Here is a 14,859-nt window from a genome sequence, read left to right on the forward strand (position 1 = left end):
AATAAACTTGTTATCCCTATAAAAATATTTCCATCATATTAAGCAAGAATAAAACCGATTTCAGATATACAAGAAAAAATATACCTACCCCGAAAGAGGCCATTAAAAGTTGGTACAGAAGATTCTTGCGGCTACATACTAACATAGTAAAATATCTATGGTAAGTAACTGTGCTGTTTATGTCCTAGTTCATTTGAGCAGCAGCTGTTTCTTTCTCTTACTCGTATTGTTCTCGGCAAAAACTGCATATTCAATGAATCCGTTATGCAGTTTTTTCTCTGATCCTGGAGGTTTGACCCTGTTATCCATTATATGACGTTTTTCCTAATGTTCTGCAGGTCTTGATAAAACCGACCTGAGACGTATTTGCTTAAAAGATATAGCGTATGGATTAATTTACAATTCTGGAGCGATCACCAACCTTCAATTAATCAATATATTAGTCGCACTGTCCTTTTTTCGTAATTATTTTGACAAATATCGTTGCCCTACCCAGCACACATCCTAGCCTACAACAGCCTGTTAATCCAATTAAGTCCACCACATGATTCCAAAATTGGGGTTTGCAATGAAGCACTTCATCCGTGCCGCACGAAATAGAAACGCTCTCAAGTTGCCTCGCTGAAAACTTATCAAGTCATATGTACAATACAATGGACTGTATAACAGTGCGAATATTGAAGTGTCTCTTCATCTCTCGACTGTAGATAAAGCAAGATTCAGAACTGTTCAACTGTCTAGGTCAGCCTGTAAACCATTCTACGCATTAAATAAATTTCAGCTATATCCATATTATAGCCTCCAAGTCACCCAGGAGACGTGTGGCAGGGGCTGTTGGCCCACCAACATCTACGTTACTGAGTGGTGAAGTACTGAGTGGTGAAGTACTGAGTGGTGAAGTACTGAGTGGTGAATACTCCTTGGTTCATAACTTTGAAATCGATATAAATGCCCCGTGAACCACCAAAAAGGCGTGTGGCAGGGAGTGCAAGCATCACGTGGGAAGGGTAAGTAATACGGAAGGATATGGGAGAGGAAGGGAAAAGATTAAAATATTCAGTAAAAAATTATCAAATAACGTGAAAATTTGTATGCATGTTGGAGGGAGACTTAATTCAAAATAAGGCTTTACAAAACTTGGTTCATCGAGCGACCTTTTTTTGAGGTTTAGTTTTTGTTTTGTTGGGATTACTTATCATACGAGGAAGGAATGAGTCTCAAAATCGAGTAGTGCTCCTGTCTATCTTCCTTATTACATCTTTTTCTTGATTAAGTGTTGAGAGTAATTCTTTTATCATTGTATGCTAACCTTGGAGCTGTGAATGCGATCATATATTGACGAATATGACGGTACGATGACGATGAATAATGCATATATATTTGCCAAATGTCCAATAAGCATTCCAAATCTCAATAAGCATTTCAAACTCTTAATCCAAATAGCATGCCCACAGATCATCTCGATTCTTTTTTTATGGCAAATAATGCCTGCAAAAGGGAACGAGTCCGTCTACTATCATAGGTTCTAGGTATCATAGAAGGTTGATTTTCATAATTTTGATGCACAAATATTTTACGGCCTTCTATGAAATTTTCAAAAGATGTAATGCTGCTACAATTACTGTTATACTGTAATTAAAACTAGGGGTTTTTCATGCCACGATTTCGTTAATATCGAATTTTCCAGGGGTATAATGCAAGCGGAGTGCTAAATAATCGTTTACGAGGGAGCATTTTACGATGCCCAAACTTGGTCCCCGAAAGTGCCACAAGTTATCCCGAAATATTCTAATATATAAATTATATTTATTATTTAATAGTGCCCTGAAAGCCAGCACCATTAGGGCGTGTGGCAGGGGGTGATTTACCCACCAGATTACTCTTGGGCCAAAACATATTTCACTCGTAGCGCGGTTAAAAGTTATTTTACTGTGAACGACAAGTTCGTGGGGAATAGGGCATCTCAAATGTTCTGCATTTAATCTGACAAATTTTGTTAACAAAACCTGCCCTTGTACATGATAAAAGACAAATTAAACATTTTTAACATCTCTTAAGATGTCATCCTTCCAATTTATCGGAGATATGTAATCTGTAGTTTGGCCTTCGCTCCGCGAGTGAGTTCCAACCTAACTCGCATAATAATTGTGATCGGCTACGCAGTCTATCATAACAACGTTTTACTAATGTCGCTCCTTTTCTCTCCACGCAAACGGCAGTATGTATACTTTACTAGGAATTAAATTGGAGAAAGTACAACTAAAACATGATGTTAGATGATAATGGCATCTATCGGAAAGATTTTCAATCAATAATTACCTTCTTACAATAACAACGGCAATATTGTAACTGACGGTTAAAAGTAGCATTAACGTGGATGGAAAATTCTAATGAATATTCATTAACAAAAAGATAAAATTACTATATAATGAATATTGGTAATTGGAGACTTTCAAGATTAAGGAGTGTTAAGAGACTTAGAAAGAGATGTCAGAATTTGCGAAAATATTAAACAAGATACTTGCGGGTGATCTCTACTGTTAAAAATTTCACAATTTGGATAGCGTAATTCAATTGCAAATTTGATCAAGTGGAAGAATGCTGAGTGACCTATAATATCATCTCACTAAATACACTAGCTATGAATTACCTGAGCTGGAGTATGAAGTACCAAAAGATTGGGCACTTCACCGAACGGAACTGATCTTTCTTGCGTTGTCTTGTGAGCGTGGAATAATAGAACTGTGTAATGTTGCAATTGTCCTACACGAAGTTTTTCGTTGGTGTGCATGGATAAGGAGGACCAGGAAATTCGCCTTTGGGCTAATGGAAACTTTAACTTCGACTGACTTTCTATTATTACTTTCTTCACTGAATAACATCCTCTGCTGTATTATCAAATTATATGGTTTGCCTTCATCAATCCGAAAAAGATATTGAACTCAATGTTTTTTCAATTACTTCGCTTGCTCCTTAATAAGAGATGACATATTGCACTTCTGCCACCCAAAACATCCATTATTTTCCCCGCTCGACCTACCAACTACTTAACACTGCCCCATCTTCCTTCCTCAGACTATAACAACCAACTGCCTCTCTGCATATCATGGGTACACTTTTCCTGCCTTCATCGAATTTCTCCCGACAATATTCTGTTTTCCCTTACGACGTCAAACTTTTTTTCGTTTTTCTCCTTTCCGTCGATTTCATTTTATCTGGTCTTCTCCACACTCGGATTTGCTCAAACCTACGATTACCTAATTCTCCACATCTCTCGTTTTTACGTATCTTTTTAAAAAAAATCAGATATACGAGTATAGCCAACATTTAGTAGTCTTATGGAGAGGACGGTCATCCGGTGACCGGTCTAGGGGTTCGAAATTTCGAACGATGCGGTAGGATGACTCGTATAAAAATCCAAGCTTGGCGATTTTCTGAATAATGAAACTTGGAATAAAATCGCAGGCGACACAGGAAATAGAATTTCCCTTCCGTCCCTGACTGTGTGCAGTCTCCCATATGGTATAGGACTTAGTTCTGAGGGAACTCGTTTCTCTACAATCGAAATGAAACTTCTGGCAGACTACTGTGATTTGGATAAATTATTTTCTCGGATAGCTATCCCGTTTGAATGGATGGATACGACCTATCCTGCTGTTACTGTTAATTTGTTGGTAAAATTGAGACGAAACGAAGAGTGCTTATGAGGCGCAATGGACGTTGGATCCAGGGAGACAAAAGCATCGTACGTGTGAGCTGCAGCTTGCGATGTGTCATGAGATATGAGGCATAACAACCATCACTCTTTCGAAAGCATCAATCGGTAATCCGGATTCACGTGTGGGCCAAAGGGATGGCGCGTGACAGATAATGAAGTGTGAGTCAAGCGTGAACATGTCTTTTGTAACCGTGCAGTTGATGCACACCGACAAATGTCTCATCTTAGATCCTCATTCAAACGTGACTCACAAAACACATACGTGGATCATAGTGAATGGTTAGTCAGCAAGTATCCATTACTTTCAATGGACGGACATGAAGGTCACTATTATACCCGCTCGATTTTAAGGTCACAGAAATTCAATAAAATATGAAAGTAGTATAACAAATAGAATCCAAGTATGGACTAACGTGAAGACGGGATAAAATCAATGATGTCAAAGATTATTAAGTTACACGTCAATAAGGTTCGCAAATGACTTCATCATTCGGATAGTCAATAGAATGACGCCCTTATTATGTATTCAAAATGACGTGTAAGGTAGATTTTGATGGATTTAACTACCATATTCTACAACAAGCCCCTCTTCCTCTCCGTATACTTCTTTCCTCTCTTCCATGCGTCCAACATCCCTCGCCTATTTCTAATAATTCCACGTTTTCTTAACATACCCTCCTCCCCCACACACACAGACACACACACACACACATATATATATTTATGTATATATATATATATATATATACATGTACATACATGTATATATGTATTTATATACATATGTATATTTATATATACATACACCTGTATCCCGCATCTGCATATATACATATATATTTACATACGTGTATATAAAATTAATATTTATGCATCACTCACAGAGTTTTATTTGTGTTTCAGAACACGCAATATATAGAGATGTTAGAGAACGACAGTCTTGAACGTGATCAAGGACCTTCAACTTGAAAACAATTGTGCGCGACGTAACAGCTACAGAATTAATGGAGAGGGTCACTTGACCATTAGCAACCTCAATAATGTGAACGTGGCTGACTAGCTTAAATACGACCATAAAAGTGAATCGTCGATAAAGCTCAGTAAAGGCTGGGTGAGGTGAAGACATGCCACAGGAGCAGTCGTTTGCCAACATATGTACCTGGAGTGTATCGAGAAAACCAATCGTTCGTTCACGAGATTAGCTGATTAATATAGACCATGCGTATTACAAAGATTAGTATTGTAACATCGGGATTAGTATATGCTACATTCTGGCAAATGAGTGAAGTATATTGCGCTGATATGAATAACTTCTAAGCATACACTAAAATAAATTGTTAGCTGAGCACTGTTACTTACTTTAATTTTAATTTTTCCGTGATTAAAAGTTTTAAATTATATAAGTTTCTCGTCCAAATTCATCTTAATTTTTTATTGATCTTGAGAATCTTAACATCTTAAGATCATGAGGCGAATAACAACACGGTTAATTAATCACTGATAACATAGATCGAATCTTTTGTGCTCACTACTGTGGTGAAGGATTTATTGAGTAATTGATTGTAAATATCAATCATTAGGCATCACGTTTCTCAGCGGAATTTGAGTAAGAAAAGATACTAGTACTTCTCTCTCTAAGATAGGGAGAGAGAAATAAGAATTTCAATGCGTTCGGAATGATGTACGTAATATAATTTTCGGGGCGATTCGAAAAAGCGAAATACTTTTTTTTTAAAACATTTTCCAACATAAATCATCACGAAACTGGAATTATATTGTTCATCGACCTGATAAATGTATTTGTGTGTGATTCATTAATATTGGAATTCGATTAACAATCATTGCAATTAGAGGGTTTTCCAAACCCACGGATAATTACGAATAAGTGACGAATGCGCCGGCGGGAGCGATAAATTATCAACTATAATTTTATCAAAGGAGTTTCACGAATAATAATTATGAGGGAGTGATACGTTTCATCGCGCGATGAAATTAAAGCACCAAAATCAAATTCCCCTTAACGTCCACGGCAACCCTGCCCCCGTCCACCCATTGCGGCCTCCCTCCTACCTCCATGCCCATCCTCCCGCCACCACGTATACACACAACCCCCTGCCCTCCTTCCCCCCCTTTCCGAAACCCTCCCCGCACACTTCCGGACGCCGTGCTTCTCGGAGAGAGATCCATACCCATACCCCCAAGAGAGTCCCGCGGGAAGGGACCCCTTCGCACTCTGACCACTTCGACCCCCCCCCGCCATCGTCTCCCCAGGGACTGACCTACCCCCTCCCCACGGGGGTGACACCCACGCACGGTGAAGCAGCAGGCAGTGGCCATAACACGGATCGTCGTCCAAACCCCTCCCTCAACCACCCTCCTCGTCCCCTCTCATTTCGACGCTAAAAGGATAAGTCCGGAAGGCGCATAATCACACACCGGCGGGACAGCTTCCTAATGATCGGGTGATAAAAGAGGTCCGAGAGGGTGTTGGTGGTAGGGAGGAGTGGTCAAACAAAAGAGAGGGGGGAATGAAAGGAGGGAGCGAGTGTGCGGCGTGCGTGTTTGGGCGTCGGTATATGCCTCTTGTCGGGCTTATTTAACGACAAAGTCTCTCATCTCACTTAGCGAATTGGACCCTACCGCGGTCCCGTGCGATTTTCCACCTCATTCCCCTCCCCCCCATTTCTTTCACTCATCCCGCATAAATATTTAGGTCCACTCCTCACCCGTTTGTGTCCTCCATGTCTCCTTTCTCCGTCAACTCCCCGCAGCTCTCCCGGCAAGGAGAGTGTGGGCCTTTGAACTCGTCCCTACCTTTCACGCTCGCCACCTCCGACGGAGACCGATCGGAACACCCCCTCCCCCCCTCGAAAACCCCGTGACCGTCTCTCTCCCGCGAACATTGACGGGAAACCGCTGCTCTCCCCGAACTGATTTCGCGATAGTTAGCCCGCTGGCGTCATCGAACTTTCACCCCATATGCATCCCATCCATGCCCAAGCTTCCAACACCCCCCTTCCATCCTCCGGATCCCCGAAAACACACACACACACAGGCACACACTTGCATAAACACGGCGCCCTCTGTCCACAATTTGATCGCGAGATCCGCGTCGTTTTCCTCGGTCTCGTCTCGCCCTTGTTTGCGAGCATGCGCGTGTCCCGGCCGATTCGCCTCACCCTCATCCCCCCTGCCCGCCAACCCCCCTTGTCTGGCTATCGCGTTAGTGCTCGTGTTGCCCTCGTGTCGCGATCGAGAGGATCCCTGAACTCCGCCGCCATATTACGCCGCGCATAAAACCAGCGGAGCGCCACGCTTTTAGATGGAACCCTGGGTATTTTTCGAGTCGTGGAGGTGTTGTGTAAGGATTTTATGTCCACCATTTACGTGGATACCAGGGGATTCAATGCCTAGTCTGTGCTTGGGGAGTGTCACCCCTTGACGTTATATTCTTCTCGTATTAATTTAAAGGACAATGCATTACTAATTTATTTTTAGAATTAAAAGTATAGCGACTTTTTCATCGCCGAAATTAAGGTACGCAGGTATTATGCACGAATGGACTTTCTATTTTGTGCGATATTTTCTCCCTGCTACCAAAATTAGATCGTTATGTTACAGCTTTCCTTTTTTTGTCCAGCTGTCAAGTTTACCACGTCCGAAGAGGACTCACAGGCTTCCATTTAAAAGTGGGCAAATGAAGTCGAATCGGGTAATAAAACGTGATGGGCTCGACGCTGTGTGATGAAAATTGATAAAATAAAGAAAACTGTTTACTGATTCATTTCTTTATTTTAATATACACGAAGTCCGTTTCAATGCCTTGGAGCTATTGTGACGCGATGATCCTGACACTTAGGTGTGAAAACACGCGTTTTTTGCATCATAACAAATTAGTGGATGATTCATTTAGTAGTGCAATAAGGTCTTGAATTATACGAAGAAAAACAGCTATTTAAATTATTAGTCAAATTGTTATTAATTTTCTTGCTATGCGTGCCCCCTTATTACGTGTATTTTTACTACCTTACTCATTAAGGTTGAATCTGCATTGAAAAAAATGAAGCGCTATATGCAATATACTGCGAGGCTGGGGAAATATTTTGTTGCAAAATTGACTACATATTTCTTACACACGGACCAGGAAGCAAGATTGTGTTTTGATTGACTACTTCTGTGTAGGTGTCATTTTGAATTTTTTTAGGGGATTTAGGCTGGGAACCACTTGTAGTACGGAAACAACAAGCGAGGCTTAGACTTTTAGAAAGGTTCAGAACAAACGAGTTTAACTATGACACTGAAGGAATTATAATAGCCCCACACTACTTAGGTAGATCAGACCACAAAGATAAAATAAGGGAGATAGATACCAGTACATAAAGGTACAATTACTCATTCTTTCCCCGAACAATTAGAAATCATAAGAGTAAGAAACCGAAGTCACTTTAGAAATATTAAAAACATTGAATTTACAAGTCGGAGCAAAGTTAAATACTGCAAAGGTGTTAGGTATACTTTCAGGTGCATGTGTATGTTAGTTTGTAGTTTGAGTGTTTGTTTGTGTGTGGGGTGTAAGTGTTCTTGCATGAATGTATGCCATGTTTTTTTTGTGGATATATGAATTTGTGGTTCTTGCATGCGGTTATTTTTTCCTTTCTAAATTACGGGTGGTGTCCTAACACCCCCCGCCACACGCCCTTGTGGCGGCTTGCGGGGTATTAAGTAGATGTAGATGTAGAAGTAAGGGATATACTTAAAGGCTAGTAAACATAGCTGAATGACCACCCAGATCGATCTATAATCGAAAGTTCTAATGCATTTTCGGTTTCAATGTCTAGCATCCCAAAACATACAAGTATTGTGGATGCGTAGGTTAGGGCTGATTGTCGTATACAGGTGTAACCTTTGGTTTTTGCTATAACCATTTTGGAGCAGTGAATTGGATAATGTGCTGTCCTCGTCTCACTAGGCTTAAGGATTGCTTTGATCCAGTGCCTATTTAAGCGGAATAGTTGGTCATGTTATCCCCAAGTACGTAAGTTCCATACTTCAAGAAATATGTGTTCCGTTCATAATAATTTTCAGAGGCTATGAGGCTTTGTGAGTGGCGTGGCCACCTCACTCATAGTTTGGTTCGTTAGGCTCGCCGCTATTTGACCCTTTTCAGGATCCGAGCAAGTAGAATGTTGCGCATTCTTCAACTGTTTGAATCTCTCTTACGTTATTAGTGTCTTGAGTGAAGTCTCCTGGGTTACCCTTTCAGCTATATCTCAGGGGATGGGTTATAGTGAACTGCTTAGTTGCATGTACAGGAAGACGGCTATTCTAACATATTCTGAACAAAGACTTGCAGCATAAAAAAGGCAGAAAAATGGCACCGAGAAGGACCATGGAGGCTCAGGTTTAAGATTTAATCAGAATACAACAAACTTAACATCCAATTACAGCCCGTCTGACCGTTCGACTATGCACATGACAAAATATTATGAATTTGTCTCCAAAGCGCGTTAATGGCAGACCTATGCTGCTAAAATTAAAATATTTTTAATGCGAACGTTTAATAATTACTTAATACGCAAAATAATAACTTCTCCCCCGGGGGCAGCACAACCACTTTCTTTATGGCAAAATTGCAAATAAATGTAATGTAAGCCGTCAGTTAAATTAAATTAAGGATCCGATAAATATACCAAACTAGGGATTATTTAGAATACCAATAACTCGCCCGTTGTGATTTTCCTTCAAATCTCATTGTCCAATTTCTTGGCGCAATGATGACGCAACGTCCGTCTTCAAGGCGTTATACGAACCCTTAACCGTAGGGTTTTGTGGCCAGTAGGTTGACCAACGAATAAATAACGTCGGGGTCAAAATGAACATGGACGGTAAAGACCATGCGAGAAATTGAGAATATTGTCGCCGTGGAATACAGCATTCCTCCAACCACTCGGGCTGGAAGAAACAACAATTAGCACCCTTCTCCAGCCAACTCCGAAAGGTGACATACTCGCACTATAGTATGGTCGACAATATATACACAAAATCATCGACGACGAATTATTTGCAATGTTCTGCCGTGACTCCAGTACCGTCAACGTATGATACATGAAAACTATACCAACTTCCCGATATAATGCCATCACCACGATTTTTTTTGTCCTTTCCAAATCATTATTGGCAATTAAATATCACTCAACGGTACATAAGAAAGGGAGAGAGAGTGCATTATGTTAATCCAAACTTTCTTCACTCTAATCACCACCACCGAAGCTTGGTCGAGCGTTGAAGCATGATTTTACAACGCGGCGCGATAGACTCATCCGGCCTACGAGAAGAAGACAGGTCGATTCTATACGGATAGGCAGAGTGAGGTGAGAGGGAAGAACTGACCCCGAAACTTTCCAGGCGTATCCCGACTTTCTATGTTGATATTAAGCCCTTTGAGAATGGTTCTATCGCGTTGGTGAGGACCCCTTCCTCCTTCGAACGAATGTACGGCCCTACATTCGTTCATTACTCCCTGCACACCTTCGCTTGTTATCCGGAGTGTCAAAAATGAGCTCTTCACTTAATTTAAGTTCCCCCGTTCTTGACGCTGATTTACCACCCCTAATCTTATCAAATGAGGTCGATAAAGAAGTAAGCGAGCTATAGTTTCAAATGACTGGGAAAGATGGCTAGTTTCAGTGCGGATACCGGACACAACAGTATTCCAATTACCGGAGCAGAGAATATTCTCACAAGAGGTATATCAAAGAATTTACTAGAGTAGTAAAGATAACAATGTATTTACTCACAAAATTGAAGGATGTGTGTGTGTATAAATATGAATAAATAAACAATTAGATATATACTCGTTTATATATACACACACGCTTATATATATATATATATATATATATATATATATATATATATATATATATATATATATATCTATAAGTAAAAGGACAGAGTGGGCTTGGTGTTGAAATCAGTTTTAGTTTTATATTGATTACTTTCCCAAACATACATAGTTCACAGAAAATTCATTTTTACTGCTCGAAAATTTTCAGCACCACGCTATCAGACATGGGTTTATGCTTTTCGATTTACAATGGACGTAATTCAGTAACTCATGAAAATATTATGCCATCGTTTGAGTTTGAGGTTAATTTCAATCTCCGAATAAATTAAGAAATGATCGACACCGCAACTCTACATTTTGATGTTGGGCGTTCAACAATTTGTCTAGTAACCATTAAAATAATGAACTACGATATTTATATAGATACCTCAGTTAATCGGGCTCCAATTCTATAATAAACGATTAGTCATTCTCTTTTATATCACTTAGGCATGTTTAATTTACAACTGTATCCTACAATGACGAATACAACTTCAATCTTATGCCCTGATTTCGAAACCCGACATTTATTTTCCCTGTGACGATTTATGCGCGCGTCTTCTTTAATTTAAATTAGAATGAATTAAAATTCTTTTGGACGCGTTTGCGGAATTATGCGATTACGAGCTCTTATTTTTTTAAATTAAAATTTTCGCTTAAATTTGGACTAATTCAATCCGAATCATGAAATAACTTTCTGAGGATGGGACTATAATCACGCAGTTCAGTAAATTGGATTGGGAATCGTCCTCCAACGAGGAATATGACGGGCATTTAAGTCCAATCTCATGAATTGTATTCTCTAAAGATTATTTCCAAGCTTTTAGTTTTTTTCTGGATTAGTAGCAGTTGTAATTCCCAACTAGCAATTGGGATAGTCTCCCAGCGAAGTACACAGAATGGAAGTAAAGAGGGAGAGAAAGGGAGAGAATCTCTTTTTTGAATACGCTAATGTACCGATAAAACTGAACGGGAAATAAGTGTACTTTCAGACTGCGTTAACACCGGAAAAAAGGGGCATGATTTTTTTTACCTTTGGCGTTTCCAGTAGAATAATCCGTATGAAGTACCAAAAGGACACGCTTCCGTATCCACACATAAAAGTCATCGCCACCGGGCCATCACGCATGACTTTTTGAGTTGAAAAATAATTTTTAGGCGTTTAAACGAAGACTTTCCCTAAATCTCACCAAAATATATATGACATAGAAGTAAGTATAAACTATAAATTCAAGTTTGCTGTGAAAAGTAGGGATTCATTTTACAGTGCCAAAACATAATAATATCATTAATCTTCAAATTTTTCATGCAAAAATAATGAGTGAGCCATAAAACGTTTTAGATGGAGAGAGCTTTCTTGGGCAACTAATGATTATAAAACAATTAAGTAAATATATATATATATATATATATATATATATATATATATATATATATATATATATATAATATTTAACAAATTTTACAATTTTTTTAAAATTATACGCAGTTTTAAATTTTGATTTTGCATTGCAAGTATTCTAACACCGAAACAGCGAAAATATTTTATAATTTTAAAATTTCATGATCGAAGAGAAACATTGCCAAAGAAAAAAAAGCTGTCGATTTACTCTGGCATTGCAAAGACCCTTACTTTGATACTTGACAACAACTCACGTAGAACGAATCTCTTTGTTTATTAGATTTCAAGGTTCGCTTTATCGAAAAACTAAATATTATGTCCTACGATAGTGATGGATGGAGATTTGCGCAATTTTTTTCAGATAAAGTAAAAAATAATAATATTTGCTCTCATAAGAATATATGCACATGAAAGTTTAAAACAGAGAAAAAGAAGGGGAAATAATATATTAATGACGCATAAATAATAAATCAACTGACGTAATTTATATCGTAAAAGACTGTAAAAAAACATCAAACTCCTAACAGTTTCTAGTAATAACCAAATTAGGAACCACGCGATACTCTCCCATAATTTATAAATTGACATTATTTATTAATGAAAACTATTGAACAAAAACTAGCACACATACAATTTTAATTCAATTTTAACAATGGGGATAATTTATACTTCACCACGGGAAGTGACAATGTCCCTTTGACGAATATCTCTAAATTAAATGATGGGAAGTTGCTCTTTTTTTTACGGAAACAGAAGTCAAACTAACTTTTTGAACTCCACGATGAATAATTATTGGAATGACGTAGATTTCGATACGTTGTGTCATCATCAGGTGACAACGTGTCGAACGTCGTTTCAATAATTATTCACTGTGGAGTTCCCAAAGTTAGTTTCATTTCCGTGATGGACAAATCCCACAACATCACGCCAGAAAGCGTTTGGTCTTTTTGGACGATTGGAAACGGCAAAATAAGAAATAAATAAATTATTCAGGTTAATATCCATACCATCTCTATTAATTATCTGCTATACTTATTACGCATGACCGGTTCTTATTCATTTGGAACTCTCCTTTAATTCCTTTCTTAACGGAATATTTTCATTTTTGGTCCATATTCCAACCTCGAATGGGGCTTTTAGGGTACCCTACAGGGTACATAATAGGGAAGACACGTTAAATGTGTATGTATGTAATTTTATTGCATTCCCTCATGCATTTAGATTTAAGGTTTATGAGATCTTAGAAGTCATCTAGGCTAGTTTTACAGCTAGACTAGGTAGTCGCATATAATGGGAAGAGTCAACCCCAGCCGTATTCTTATAAATGAGCAAAGGATGGGTGAGGGAAATTAGAGAAGATATAAGCAGTAAATCAATTAAAAATTATAAAAATAAATAAATAACTGAAAATAAAATCAGTGATAAATATGATAAAAAAATAAAAAAAATAAATTAAAAAAAAGGTAGGCGCATTTCCATTCTGTTGTAATGATTATTAAGAGCTTGTATCGTATGGCCATAAAACTAATTAAAACTTGATTGTTTATGGAAATTTGTTTTTTTACTCCGGTTTTTTTTTTAAATTTTGGATATAAATTACTCATTATATAGTATTTACCTACGAGTAGTACAAATCTATGTTATGGTTATGAAATGTCTGATGGAGAATTCAGGAGAGGACCCCCTGTCATTTACCCTAGAGATAATATGCAGGACACAGGTTAGATGCTGATGTACAGCCAGTTATGAAGGACGCCAATGATTCTGGAAGCATCTTCTCATTTGTTTTTCGTATTTGTGTGTTTAAAACTCTTTCATCGCCCCTCTAAATGCATTTTCAAATATTCAAACGACTTTTGGACGATTATCTCGCAGTATAATGAGACGGAAACAACTAAAATGTCACGGCAGAAGCGGAAAAAATGACCTTTGTAATTTGCAATAAAAACGAACGTGCGAGAAATACGGCCGCAATTTGGCTAGTTAGGTTCCAAGCAGTTTCATTTTGCTAAAAAAACCTCGAATAAATGGCTCTTCCCCATCTCCAGCTAGCATAAATGGTAAAACTTGGACACTACCATTACTTGGCATACAAATGGTTGGCAATGCCATTTAACAAGCACAGCCATAAAACTGAATCACACTTTCGCCCACTGCTTACGATTTTTCTTCTCCCCGCATCAGCGTTATCCATCTTTTGGCACATCTGCCGGCTTACGAAAATATATATGCTTCTGTATATCTTACGCTGCGCACTCCCAAATAATTACTCTTTCCCCTACCTGTCACACACGCCCACACATTAGTTATCAGGGCAAGATTTTTATTTCATTGGCATCCCGCATTTTGGCCTCCCGCATCAGATGCTCATATGAATCGTATTACATGATGACCTCATTCAATATGCGATCAATTTTTAAAAAAATTCCAAGCAAAATGTGATACAGAATACATGCACTTAGTTACGCTATAGAAAATCTTTAAGGAATCATTCCCAATGAAATACTGAGATCCTTAACACTATTTGGGATATCGAGGGTAACGTGTTGCGTTCGTTTGCTATTCTTTTCACGCATGTCAACAAATTAATTCCGTACGTGGTGAACAGACAACTTGTCCAGTCACCTCGATGGTTAGGTGAAAAATACCAGATACTGCGGAGTAAATATATACTTTTCCTTACTACGCTATTCACTCATTAAAAGGATATTTAATAAAGTGAAAATAATGGGGTGTCTAACGAGAAAAACCAATGCATAAACATGTGTATCAAATATGGAGGGACGTGAAAGGTACGAGGTATCAGAATTTAAGAAAATTAGCATTTCATAGGGAATATTAATAATCAGGAGT

The sequence above is a fragment of the Hetaerina americana genome, unplaced genomic scaffold (genome assembly GCF_022747635.1).
Source record: "Hetaerina americana unplaced genomic scaffold, ioHetAmer1.1.p SCAF_14, whole genome shotgun sequence".
NCBI lineage: Eukaryota > Metazoa > Arthropoda > Insecta > Odonata > Calopterygidae > Hetaerina > Hetaerina americana.